Below are 12764 nucleotides of genomic sequence, written 5' to 3' on the forward strand. Positions count from 1 at the left end.
CGCCAACAATTTTTATTTTTTGAAGGGCTGATTATTAATTTCTGATGCAAACTTCACTGGTTTCTGAGTTGCCATGTACTAATAATCTGTATTAATTACTAATCAGCCTCATATTGTGTCATTTATATTCTCTATATACAGTATATTGTCACTTGGTCCTCAAGTTGAGGTAACTGACAGCAGCCCAGAGAATGTGCAGGGAATTGGCAAAAGATGGAGATCTACTGGGTGCATCTTCGGAAGCATCTTTCCTGCTAAACGGCTGTGGTTGCCTTGGGTTTGTACAGAACCCCAAAACATGACAGCACCAGAGGTGGCAAAATAAGAAAATAAGTGTACTTTTGGCTCTTAATATTCAACAGGTCTAAATGGAAAATTAATAAATAAATTAAGACAGTGTCCTTTTAAAAACACAAAATGATTAAAAGAAGGATTTTCAAGGTGGGAGACCCCAAAAAAGTAACTACCCAGTCAGAGGTTGTAAGACATACAACCTATGTTACAGTTCATAAACTGATCTTATAAATTCTTAATTCTGCTTGCAAAGTTTAAAATAAACAATGATTATTCTCCTCAGGATTATGAAATGTTGTGGTTTTAGGTTTCTTTACACTTCTCTTTTACTCTTTGGTATCAGACTTCCTCTCTCAAAAAAATAAATGTAGCATTCTAGCTTGCAGTAATGTGGCTAATCTATTGGCGTTAAAATGCCTTTCCTTTTCTTTTAACCAGTAATATATTTAAAACTACATCATTGCCATGTAACAGAGCTACCAAAAGTCCTGGGCACAAGACTGCAATCAGATATATGCATATAAATTGTGTGTTTTAATAGGCTGTTTTAATCCTTATGTGTGAATCAACAACATGCATGGTGATAGCAGCAATCATCATTACAAAGAGCTAATGTCATGTGTATTTTCGTCAACACCCCATTAACACTAAAAATAATATTGACACCCTTCTATACATATGGCAAAATTAATTACACAGCATACACAGGCTGAAGCCAAGCACATTTTCTACTTGAGACCTATCTGTCTCATACTACCCTTGTACTAGTAGCTAGCTTTCCAGACTGGGAAGTACTGTTCTGCATAAAATGGAAGGTAACCTAGCACTTGTATCAGTTTATTTCTTTAAATATGTTTGCTCATTGATGATGTTGAAGATGTGTTCATGACCTATAAATATTTTTAACTGAGGAGTTAATTGGTGGTGCACAGCCTTCTGCTCTAATGATCTCATGTTATCTGTTCAAGCGTACAGAGAGAGTTAAGCTTTTAGCAGTACACAGGTCACACAAGTAAAAATGCTAATATTCTTCTTCTACATAAAATGTATGCTTGTTTTATCAGATCCAGAAAGTGAAAGGGACTAGTATTTTCTGCATTACACTAGTTCTTGTTCAGAAGCATCCTGGTAGCGACAAGACTGCTAGTCTTGCAATCCTTTGAGCAGGGCCATAACAATGCGGTCCATTATCCCATGGAATTGTTCTAAACAGGATCAGGCCAGTGCTTTATCTTGGTGGCGTGCCCACCTACTTGTAACTATGCTTAAGCCCAATGCCAGCACTCACAGAAAGTGCATTTGAAAGATTTGTTTGATAAAGGCCACAATACTTTTTTACTTTTATTTCTGCCATACCATTGTTGGAATTTACAGGGCTGCATCATTTCTTACACAAATTTCAGGCCTGTGACATGCAGCTTCCTCTATGAAGAGGGTCAATTATTTATTCTAACCATATGTTATCTTGGCAGATCCTGTTAAAATATTGCATACCTCCCAACATTTTAAAAAAGGAAAGAGGGGGAAAAAAAAGAAATGCTGCGCGTAGCACAGCAACATTTTTTGACCACTCCCATTTCTGCGACCACACCCCCTAAATACCACTCCCATTTGACTAAATTTGTCAGGTTATTTCTGTGGGTTTTGTGTTTTATGTGTTATTACAGTTTTGCCGAAAATATCGCCATACACTCCTACCTGTGCCTGCACCTGAATGAATGAAATACACTCAGGCGCAGGCACATGTAGCCGATATGCGCCGAAGATATGAAGTCTCGCGTTTTTTATAGGATAGTGGCTACATGTGCCTGCACCCGAGCGTATTTCATTCATTCGGGTGCAGGCACAGGTAGGAGAGTATGGCGATATTTTAGGCAAGCGTTTTTGTGCTTGCTGAAAATATATGCCATATGCTATATGTGGCATCAGCCTTAAGCTGCAAGTCTTAGTTCCCCTAAGAGACCTGTTTTGCTTATTAGTTACAATTGTATCTCAGTGCAGCTGAAGCTTGTTACCTTTCTGCCAAAAGCTACTTATTTACTTAAATGTGAGAAACAATGTTTCTAAGTGTATGTGAAGCTTGTTAAGATTTCTGGGCTCTCTGCTAAAAGCTACTTTTTAATTAAGTTTGAGAAACATTTGTATCATTTTTAGTGTTCAGTGCAGGAGATCCCAGTAGGAATCCATGGGGGTTGCCCTGTCAAAAGAAGGACTGTCCCACAAAAATCAGGACAGTTGGGAGGTATGATGCCATGCCAAGGTCCTTTTCATATAGCAATATAGGCATCTTAACATATGTATTTGTATCATTAAAAATGTTTGCAATTTTGCTTGGTAGTTAAAAGATAGAATGTATGTATGTATTAATTTATTTATATATTTATAAATACATTTTATTTAGCATAGTGAAAGAAAATATAATTCTAAGCAACATTCTAGTATACTTTAAGGGAATACTGTCATGGGAAAACATGTTTATTTCAAAACGCATCAGTTAATAGAGCTTCTCCAGCAGAATCCTGCATTGAAATCCATTTCCTTTTGAAATTTCACATAGGGCTAGCCATATTCTTCATTTACCAGGGTGCCACAACCATGTGATCTGTGCTCTGATAAACTTCAGTCACACTTTATTGCTGCGCTACAAATTGGAGGGATATCACCCCCCTCCCAGCAGCCTATCAGCAGAACAATTAGAAGGGAGCAAGATAGCAGCTCCCAGTAGATATCAGAATATAACTCAATAGTAAGAAATCCAAGTCCGGCTTGGGACTCCTCCAGTTACATGGGAATAGGAGAAACAGTAGGTTACCTGAAAGCAGTTCTAATGTGTAGAGCTGGCTCCTTCTAAAAGCTCAGACTCAATGCACTGAGATGGCTGCCTATACACCAATATTACAACTAAAAAAATATACATTTGTTGGTGGAAGAATAAAATTTTAAATGGTAGAGTGAATTTAGAAATAAAAATTATACCATAAAAATCATGACCGTATCCCTTAAAACATTTTAAATTGTTTTCTGTTTTTAGATATCTGTTTCTCTCCACATGCCTAAAAAACACAGGTGGAGAGAAGTGGGTGGTACTCCAAGTGAGACTATGGCCTAGTGCACATTTCAGCATTTTTGGGCTGCAGACCATCTTTTGCTGGCGGATGGAATGAAGCATCTGACTTTAGTTTAAGGTAGATCCTGACCAAATACTAGAAAAGGAAAATGAGGGCCTGTATTCTAAATCTAAAAAAAAAAAAACACTAGTCACGGGGTAGCTGCGCCTACTTTGTTATAGTGTCTTTATTATCATTTCCAAAAGTGCAGAAGTCCTGTAAAAGTAGAAATGCAGTTTTTTGAACTGGTCCCTTTCTTGGCAAGTCACAGGTTTTGCTAACAGAAACTCCCCAAATGCATTAGTCACTCAGTGTGCTCACTAAGGCACCGGTACAAAGGAGATTTGGCCAACTGGTCACACCTACAGCTCAGGGGCTAGTTTGGATGCATGGATCTTTATCATTGCAGAGTTGCCCTACCTTTTGCCTTGTACAGTAGCACTTTGTGGAACAGTCATTTGTACAGTTTTGTTAAGACATTGTTAAATTAGTTTAACATCAATTTAATAAGTTTAACATTAGTTTAATGCATTGCACATTGAGTGCAGGCTGTTACATGTTTTTGCCATAATTAATACTAGGTTTAAAATATATTTTTTTTTTTTGTGGAAGCCAACAGAGACTGGCACTAAAACTACTGCTGCCCAGAAGCCTTTGTGAAAAGCAGATATTGTGTGAAAACTAGCTATCACTGCTGCTTTTATATACAGTTTGTCACAATTGTTCTGCGTGTAGGATTGAACCACATGCACTGCGAAACATTGCAAGTATTCATGAAAAGTGCCTTAAATAAACCATTGTTAGACTGAAATGTACTTCTATACTCTGATGATATCATTTTGCTTTCTCAGTTTTCCTCCAGCATAAGAGTGTATTTCAGCAGTACTAGTGTAGGCCCATTTACAGCTACAATTAATTAAGTATTTCCCCTGAGCACATTAATTAGGAGATGTTATTGTCCCCATTATTGTCCCCATTCCAACACACCTTATCTCCACTATCACTCCACTATCACAATCTTACAAACTGCATTTAAGTACATGACATGATTTCAGATCTAATATATATATATATATATATATATATATATAAAACCTTTAGAAACTGGACCGCTTCACACAGGACTTACGCAAAAATAAAAAAGTTTATTATAGCAACATAGCAAAGCCTGACGTTTCGGCTGGATAACCAGCCTTTCTCAAAGTCACCAAACACAGTGTGGGGCAAACCTAAAAACAAGCAGTGGCGGGAACGCATCCTAATGACGTAAGTATGTGACGTAAGTGCACCAAAACAAAATCATTCAAAAACGTTTACATAAATCATTCTAATTATCAAACAATAAATAAACGTTTCCATAAATACATTCAATTTATCAAACAGTAAACATCCGTTATGAGTTCATATGTGTCAGCGTGACTGTTTCAAAAATCGTATCACCCAATCAGCAGTACCATGTAACATCCGGCCGCTATGTAGTTGTTACGAGCGGCATCCATGGCAACCGTGTTAGTTGATCTACGTTTACTCACGAAGATGTTCTCATTCATTCAAGAAAGTGTGATAAGCAAAACATAAGGGAAAGTGTCCAGACAGTATTAGTGTACTAAAACCAGAAAGGCCCTGTGAAACAAAAGTGTCACACCCTGATATTTACCTAATTCGGACGAGTTGGTTCAAGGTGGCAGTTGATGTCGGGTAAAGAGATCCGGTCCGTATAGGACAATATTACTTAATTTATAATTATTATTCGGTCGGTCCTCATCGGCTTGAATATGCTCCTAGGAGTAGTTAGCAAGTTCATCATGTGTAACGGGTAATTGTTGTATATTGTAGCCCGGCGTATCATGAAGAGACGATACATTAGCAGCTGGTTCACAGCAGTTATTCTCCTACGTTCCGCTGCTCTATCTCGTCTCCTCATGTGAATTACGTCGCCGATGAGTTTTACCTTCAGAAATGATGTCAAATCAATGCATACGTGTCATATATAGATACTCATCCAGTTAGGCAGACACACGGCCACCTTACAGGGGCTCCTGTGGCTCACCCCACCGTCAGTAGAGTCATTTTACACGTAACAGATCAGGTAGATAAAGGGAAAAAACATAGCCCTCCGCATCCGGGGCCGGTATCACCCTGTCCACCCGTCACTTGGAACTTGATGCAGCCAGTCAGATCATGTGGGGGTCGAGCTCTCCATTGAATCAAAATCAAATCTAAACCTACCACAACCGGAACCAACAGTCTCGAACAAGTAACTTGACAGTAGTGTGTGAGTGAGTGCGTATGTCAAGTAACAGGATATTGTATCAGAACCCAGTGGTAAGAAACAAAGTGAAACATAAATATTAAAAGTGGTTACAGAGTACCCAAACCCATCGATACAAGTAAACCAACAGGAGTGAGTCTTGTTAGAAAGCCAAAAGAACCTACGGAGAAAGCAGCTATACAAGAGTCATGTTCATAGGTCTATAACGGTATATTACCTAGCTCATGCCTGATTACTGACAGGACTAGAGCTATTAGGTTTAAATAGTATAGTGGAAATCTCTAGTACGTATTCTCACCAACGAATCGGTCATAGGGACCTGTAGCAAATATTACTATAACTACAAGCTACCCGACTTTTCATGTGGTCTAACCCCCTGACCCTGTATCTATAATAGATCAAAAGCAGAATCAAGTTAGAGACACACATCTTACATATATGTAAACGATATTAGTAATAATAAACATATGTTCATAGGGTATCCCTTCAGAGAGATTTTAAGGTAAATAGAAGGGGGAGTATGAAACAAGTTCATTCAGTCCCATAGGGTTTAGAGTATTGAGTCTGTGGATCCACCTTAGTTCCAATTTGAGTAGGGATTTTTCCCTATTGCCCCCTCTTACTGGAGGTGGAACATGATCAATTATCATGCTCCGGAGACTGGCAAGCGAGTGTTGGTGTGTCAAAAAGTGTAAAGCCAATGGGGTGTCTGCTTTTCCGTTTTCCAGGGCCAAGCGGATTGCAGACCTGTGGTTAGCCATTCTGTCCCTAAACGTAGTGATCGTCTTACCCACATACAGGAGTCCACAGGGACACTTAATGAAATATATAATAAACTTGGATGTACACGTAAGTCTATGCTTAATAAGTATAGTCTTCCCTGTGTGAGGATGGTGAAAGCTGGGACCAGTCATTAGATTCCCACAGGTGGTACAGGAGGGGCACTTGTAGCAGCCCAGTTTTGTCGAAGTAAGCCAAGTGGCTGTTTTCTCTGTGTGGTAACAGTGCCTAGGGTCCGTCTTGACAAGTAAGTCTCTTAAATTCCTGCCACGTTTGTACGCAATGCGGGGGGTCTCTCTAAAAATAGGTGGAAGGGATTTGTCTTTGGCCAGGACTGACCAATGCTTGAATATAGATTGTATGAATGGACGTTTGTCTGGTGTAAATGTAGTCAGAAAGGTCAATTTATCCTTCTCCTTGTCGTTAGTGTGGCTAGTTCTATCCTGGAGTAGGGATCCTTGGTTCAAACGAAGTGCTTGATCCTTGCACTGCAGTAAATCATGTAGTTTGTATCCTCTTTCACAGAATCTCATTATAAGTTCATCAAGTTGTTGTAAGAGAAGTATAGGGTTGGAGTTATTCCTGACTAATCGGACCATCTGTGAGTATGGAATACCTTTTAGTAAATGTGGAGGGTGGCATGAGGAGTGATGTAAGAGTGTATTACGGTCAGTTGGTTTGCGATAGGTTGTAGATTGAATTGTAGAATCTATGATACTAATCGACAAATCTAGAAAAGAGATTGTGTTCGGATGGGTCTCTGCTGTAAATCTAATTGTGGAAGGCAATTGGTTCAGGAATTGTACCATCTCTGCAAACTGTGTGTTGGTGCCTGTCCATATTAAAAACAAATCATCTATGTAGCGAAAAAATTTAAAGATGTATTTCCCAAACCGTGGTAGGATATAGGTCTGCTCATAATGGGTCATATAGAGGTTGGCAAAGGCCGGGGCAACATTGGAACCCATACTAGTGCCACTCAGTTGGAGGAAGAATGACTTCTCAAATTTAAAGTAGTTTAAAGTGAGGCAAAAGCGTAAAAGTTGTATCAAAAATTCGGTCGGTGGTCTGGCCGAATCCGGGTGTTGGATCAAAAAATCCCTCACCACCCCAATGCCCTCTTCAGTGGGGATTACCGTATATAGGGAGGATACGTCCATTGTAGCCAATGTGGCATTGGGAGGTAAAGGTACTGACTGGAAAATTCTTTGTAAAAAATCACCAGAGTCCTTAATGTAACTGGGTGATTTCTGCACTAGGACTCTGGTGATTTTTTACAAAGAATTTTCCAGTCAGTACCTTTACCTCCCAATGCCACATTGGCTACAATGGACGTATCCTCCCTATATACGGTAATCCCCACTGAAGAGGGCATTGGGGTGGTGAGGGATTTTTTGATCCAACACCCGGATTCGGCCAGACCACCGACCGAATTTTTGATACAACTTTTACGCTTTTGCCTCACTTTAAACTACTTTAAATTTGAGAAGTCATTCTTCCTCCAACTGAGTGGCACTAGTATGGGTTCCAATGTTGCCCCGGCCTTTGCCAACCTCTATATGACCCATTATGAGCAGACCTATATCCTACCACGGTTTGGGAAATACATCTTTAAATTTTTTCGCTACATAGATGATTTGTTTTTAATATGGACAGGCACCAACACACAGTTTGCAGAGATGGTACAATTCCTGAACCAATTGCCTTCCACAATTAGATTTACAGCAGAGACCCATCCGAACACAATCTCTTTTCTAGATTTGTCGATTAGTATCATAGATTCTACAATTCAATCTACAACCTATCGCAAACCAACTGACCGTAATACACTCTTACATCACTCCTCATGCCACCCTCCACATTTACTAAAAGGTATTCCATACTCACAGATGGTCCGATTAGTCAGGAATAACTCCAACCCTATACTTCTCTTACAACAACTTGATGAACTTATAATGAGATTCTGTGAAAGAGGATACAAACTACATGATTTACTGCAGTGCAAGGATCAAGCACTTCGTTTGAACCAAGGATCCCTACTCCAGGATAGAACTAGCCACACTAACGACAAGGAGAAGGATAAATTGACCTTTCTGACTACATTTACACCAGACAAACGTCCATTCATACAATCTATATTCAATCATTGGTCAGTCCTGGCCAAAGACAAATCCCTTCCACCTATTTTTAGAGAGACCCCCCGCATTGCGTACAAACGTGGCAGGAATTTAAGAGACTTACTTGTCAAGACGGACCCTAGGCACTGTTACCACACAGAGAAAACAGCCACTTGGCTTACTTCGACAAAACTGGGCTGCTACAAGTGCCCCTCCTGTACCACCTGTGGGAATCTAATGACTGGTCCCAGCTTTCACCATCCTCACACAGGGAAGACTATACTTATTAAGCATAGACTTACGTGTACATCCAAGTTTATTATATATTTCATTAAGTGTCCCTGTGGACTCCTGTATGTGGGTAAGACGATCACTACGTTTAGGGACAGAATGGCTAACCACAGGTCTGCAATCCGCTTGGCCCTGGAAAACGGAAAAGCAGACACCCCATTGGCTTTACACTTTTTGACACACCAACACTCGCTTGCCAGTCTCCGGAGCATGATAATTGATCATGTTCCACCTCCAGTAAGAGGGGGCAATAGGGAAAAATCCCTACTCAAATTGGAACTAAGGTGGATCCACAGACTCAATACTCTAAACCCTATGGGACTGAATGAACTTGTTTCATACTCCCCCTTCTATTTACCTTAAAATCTCTCTGAAGGGATACCCTATGAACATATGTTTATTATTACTAATATCGTTTACATATATGTAAGATGTGTGTCTCTAACTTGATTCTGCTTTTGATCTATTATAGATACAGGGTCAGGGGGTTAGACCACATGAAAAGTCGGGTAGCTTGTAGTTATAGTAATATTTGCTACAGGTCCCTATGACCGATTCGTTGGTGAGAATACGTACTAGAGATTTCCACTATACTATTTAAACCTAATAGCTCTAGTCCTGTCAGTAATCAGGCATGAGCTAGGTAATATACCGTTATAGACCTATGAACATGACTCTTGTATAGCTGCTTTCTCCGTAGGTTCTTTTGGCTTTCTAACAAGACTCACTCCTGTTGGTTTACTTGTATCGATGGGTTTGGGTACTCTGTAACCACTTTTAATATTTATGTTTCACTTTGTTTCTTACCACTGGGTTCTGATACAATATCCTGTTACTTGACATACGCACTCACTCACACACTACTGTCAAGTTACTTGTTCGAGACTGTTGGTTCCGGTTGTGGTAGGTTTAGATTTGATTTTGATTCAATGGAGAGCTCGACCCCCACATGATCTGACTGGCTGCATCAAGTTCCAAGTGACGGGTGGACAGGGTGATACCGGCCCCGGATGCGGAGGGCTATGTTTTTTCCCTTTATCTACCTGATCTGTTACGTGTAAAATGACTCTACTGACGGTGGGGTGAGCCACAGGAGCCCCTGTAAGGTGGCCGTGTGTCTGCCTAACTGGATGAGTATCTATATATGACACGTATGCATTGATTTGACATCATTTCTGAAGGTAAAACTCATCGGCGACGTAATTCACATGAGGAGACGAGATAGAGCAGCGGAACGTAGGAGAATAACTGCTGTGAACCAGCTGCTAATGTATCGTCTCTTCATGATACGCCGGGCTACAATATACAACAATTACCCGTTACACATGATGAACTTGCTAACTACTCCTAGGAGCATATTCAAGCCGATGAGGACCGACCGAATAATAATTATAAATTAAGTAATATTGTCCTATACGGACCGGATCTCTTTACCCGACATCAACTGCCACCTTGAACCAACTCGTCCGAATTAGGTAAATATCAGGGTGTGACACTTTTGTTTCACAGGGCCTTTCTGGTTTTAGTACACTAATACTGTCTGGACACTTTCCCTTATGTTTTGCTTATCACACTTTCTTGAATGAATGAGAACATCTTCGTGAGTAAACGTAGATCAACTAACACGGTTGCCATGGATGCCGCTCGTAACAACTACATAGCGGCCGGATGTTACATGGTACTGCTGATTGGTTGATACGATTTTTGAAACATTCACGCTGACACATATGAACTCATAACGGATGTTTACTGTTTGATAAATTGAATGTATTTATGGAAACGTTTATTTATTGTTTGATAATTAGAATGATTTATGTAAACGTTTTTGAATGATTTTGTTTTGGTGCACTTACGTCACATACTTACGTCATTAGGATGCGTTCCCGCCACTGCTTGTTTTTAGGTTTGCCCCACACTGTGTTTGGTGACTTTGAGAAAGGCTGGTTATCCAGCCGAAACGTCAGGCTTTGCTATGTTGCTATAATAAACTTTTTTATTTTTGCATAAGTCCTGTGTGAAGCGGTCCAGTTTCTAAAGGTTTTATTTCACATTTATTTTTGGACTGCACCCAGGCATATGATATTATTCATTTTTCGTGAGTGCCTATCTACTACAATTTTTATATATATATATATATATATATATATATATATATATATATATATATATATACAGAAACAAAAGGAGCACACCCTTCAGGCAATCAAATGCCCTAGGTGCTGGTCAAAAAATTCAATAAACAAACAGGGTACCGCACACATAGGGACTTTATGAAAAAACAAAAAAGGTTTATTGAAAAAGATCCGACGTTTCGAGCACCAACTGTGCTCTTCCTCAGGGACAAACCTGAGGAAGAGCACAGTTGGTGCTCAAAACGTCGGATCTTTTTCAATAAACCTTTTTTGTTTTTTCATAAAGTCCCTATGTGTGCGGTACCCTGTTTGTTTATATATATATAACAACTCTTAGAGTATCTGCACTCAGATTTAAAAAAATATTATTGTTTCATTTTGGGGTGCTCAGTTACAATAAATATATAAAAGAGTATTTTAAACTGGCTCACCCTTTAAAAAAATTTAGCTTTTATTTTAAACACATTGAACAACGTGTCCAACATTTCGGTCCTCATTTCTCATCCTTGAGAAAGGTCCTAATAAGGACCGAAACATTAGACCTTTGTACAATGTGTTTAAAATAAAAGCTACATTTTTTAAAGGGTGTGCCAGTTTAAAATATTAGTTTATATATTTATTGTAAGCGAGCAACCCAACATAAAATAATAAAAAAAAAAACAAATATATATATTCATTAATGCCACTTTCAACTCTTGTTAATTGTGATGTTACAGAACTGTAATGCTTACACTGGTTACTAATTAATACCGTTCTCTGGTTTTTTAATTTAATATTTCTCAAACTGTGGGTCAAGATGAAACGCATCTAGCCACAAATCTTTTCCATAATTAACTTTATTATTTAAGTATTTCTTTTGATCTGCCTTAATCACACATTTTGTGACCTTATTCCTGACATTACCCAGTGGCGTTGTCCCCTGAAAAAAGTATATAGTAGTTGTTGGAGAAACATGTTGAGTTTAAAGGAAAAGTAACGCTAAAATTTTTTAACTAAAAAATCTATTCTACCCTCCCCCTATAATTGCCCTATCCTAAAAACTATTTGTTACTTATAATGCTTTAGAAGAAAATACCTGTAAAAAAAACTTGGCTTACGGTCATTTCAACAAAGGCGATATGGCGACACAAGGAAAGTTTCAGGGGAAGTGTTCACTATGCGGCGATCGACTGATCGAGTTTAGCCTTCCTTCTGTATAGGAAGGAGTCAGGCTAGACTCGATCAATCGATCACCGCATAGTTAAACTTCACCCGATACTTTCTCCTGCATGGCCATGTCGGCTTTGTTGAAATGACCGGAAGCCAAGTTTTTTTACAGGTATTTTCTTCTAAAGCATTATAAATAACAAATAGTTTTCAGGATAGGGCAATTATTGGGGGAGGGTAGAATAGATTTTTTAGTTAAAAAATGTTAGCGTTACTTTTCCTTTAACATCAGTGCCAAGATGCCACTGGTACAAAATGTTAAAATGATTTGCAGGTGATAAATACTGAGCCATTGCTTGCTGTCCTGTTTTATAGGCCAGTACCTTGAGGCTTAGTTTTCTAACGGCTTATTAAAGTCCATTTAGCATCTACCTGCAAAGATATTGTCTGTTCTGCAATGCTGTGAGAGGGATTTACTTTGGATTGGGAGTTTAGGAGATTTTTTCTGTCATTGTGTTCTTGTGTAAAGTTTTTACTCTTGGAATTTGCATAATGAATTGAATTGAATTGCATCTCAAACTAAATCTTATCCATCAGTTTTCACATGATAAACCTTCATGTTCAT

At 39.0% G+C, this 12764-nt stretch overlaps 1 protein-coding gene across 1 annotated transcript in view; it reads left to right on the top strand.

Moving 5' to 3' along the window:
• mbp (myelin basic protein) overlaps window positions 1-12764 on the top strand; it is a 91317-nt gene that overhangs the window by 54842 nt on the left and 23711 nt on the right. The window lies entirely within an intron of this gene.

This window comes from Xenopus tropicalis, chromosome 6, assembly GCF_000004195.4.
Source record: "Xenopus tropicalis strain Nigerian chromosome 6, UCB_Xtro_10.0, whole genome shotgun sequence".
In the NCBI taxonomy this organism is placed as follows: Eukaryota; Metazoa; Chordata; class Amphibia; order Anura; family Pipidae; genus Xenopus; species Xenopus tropicalis.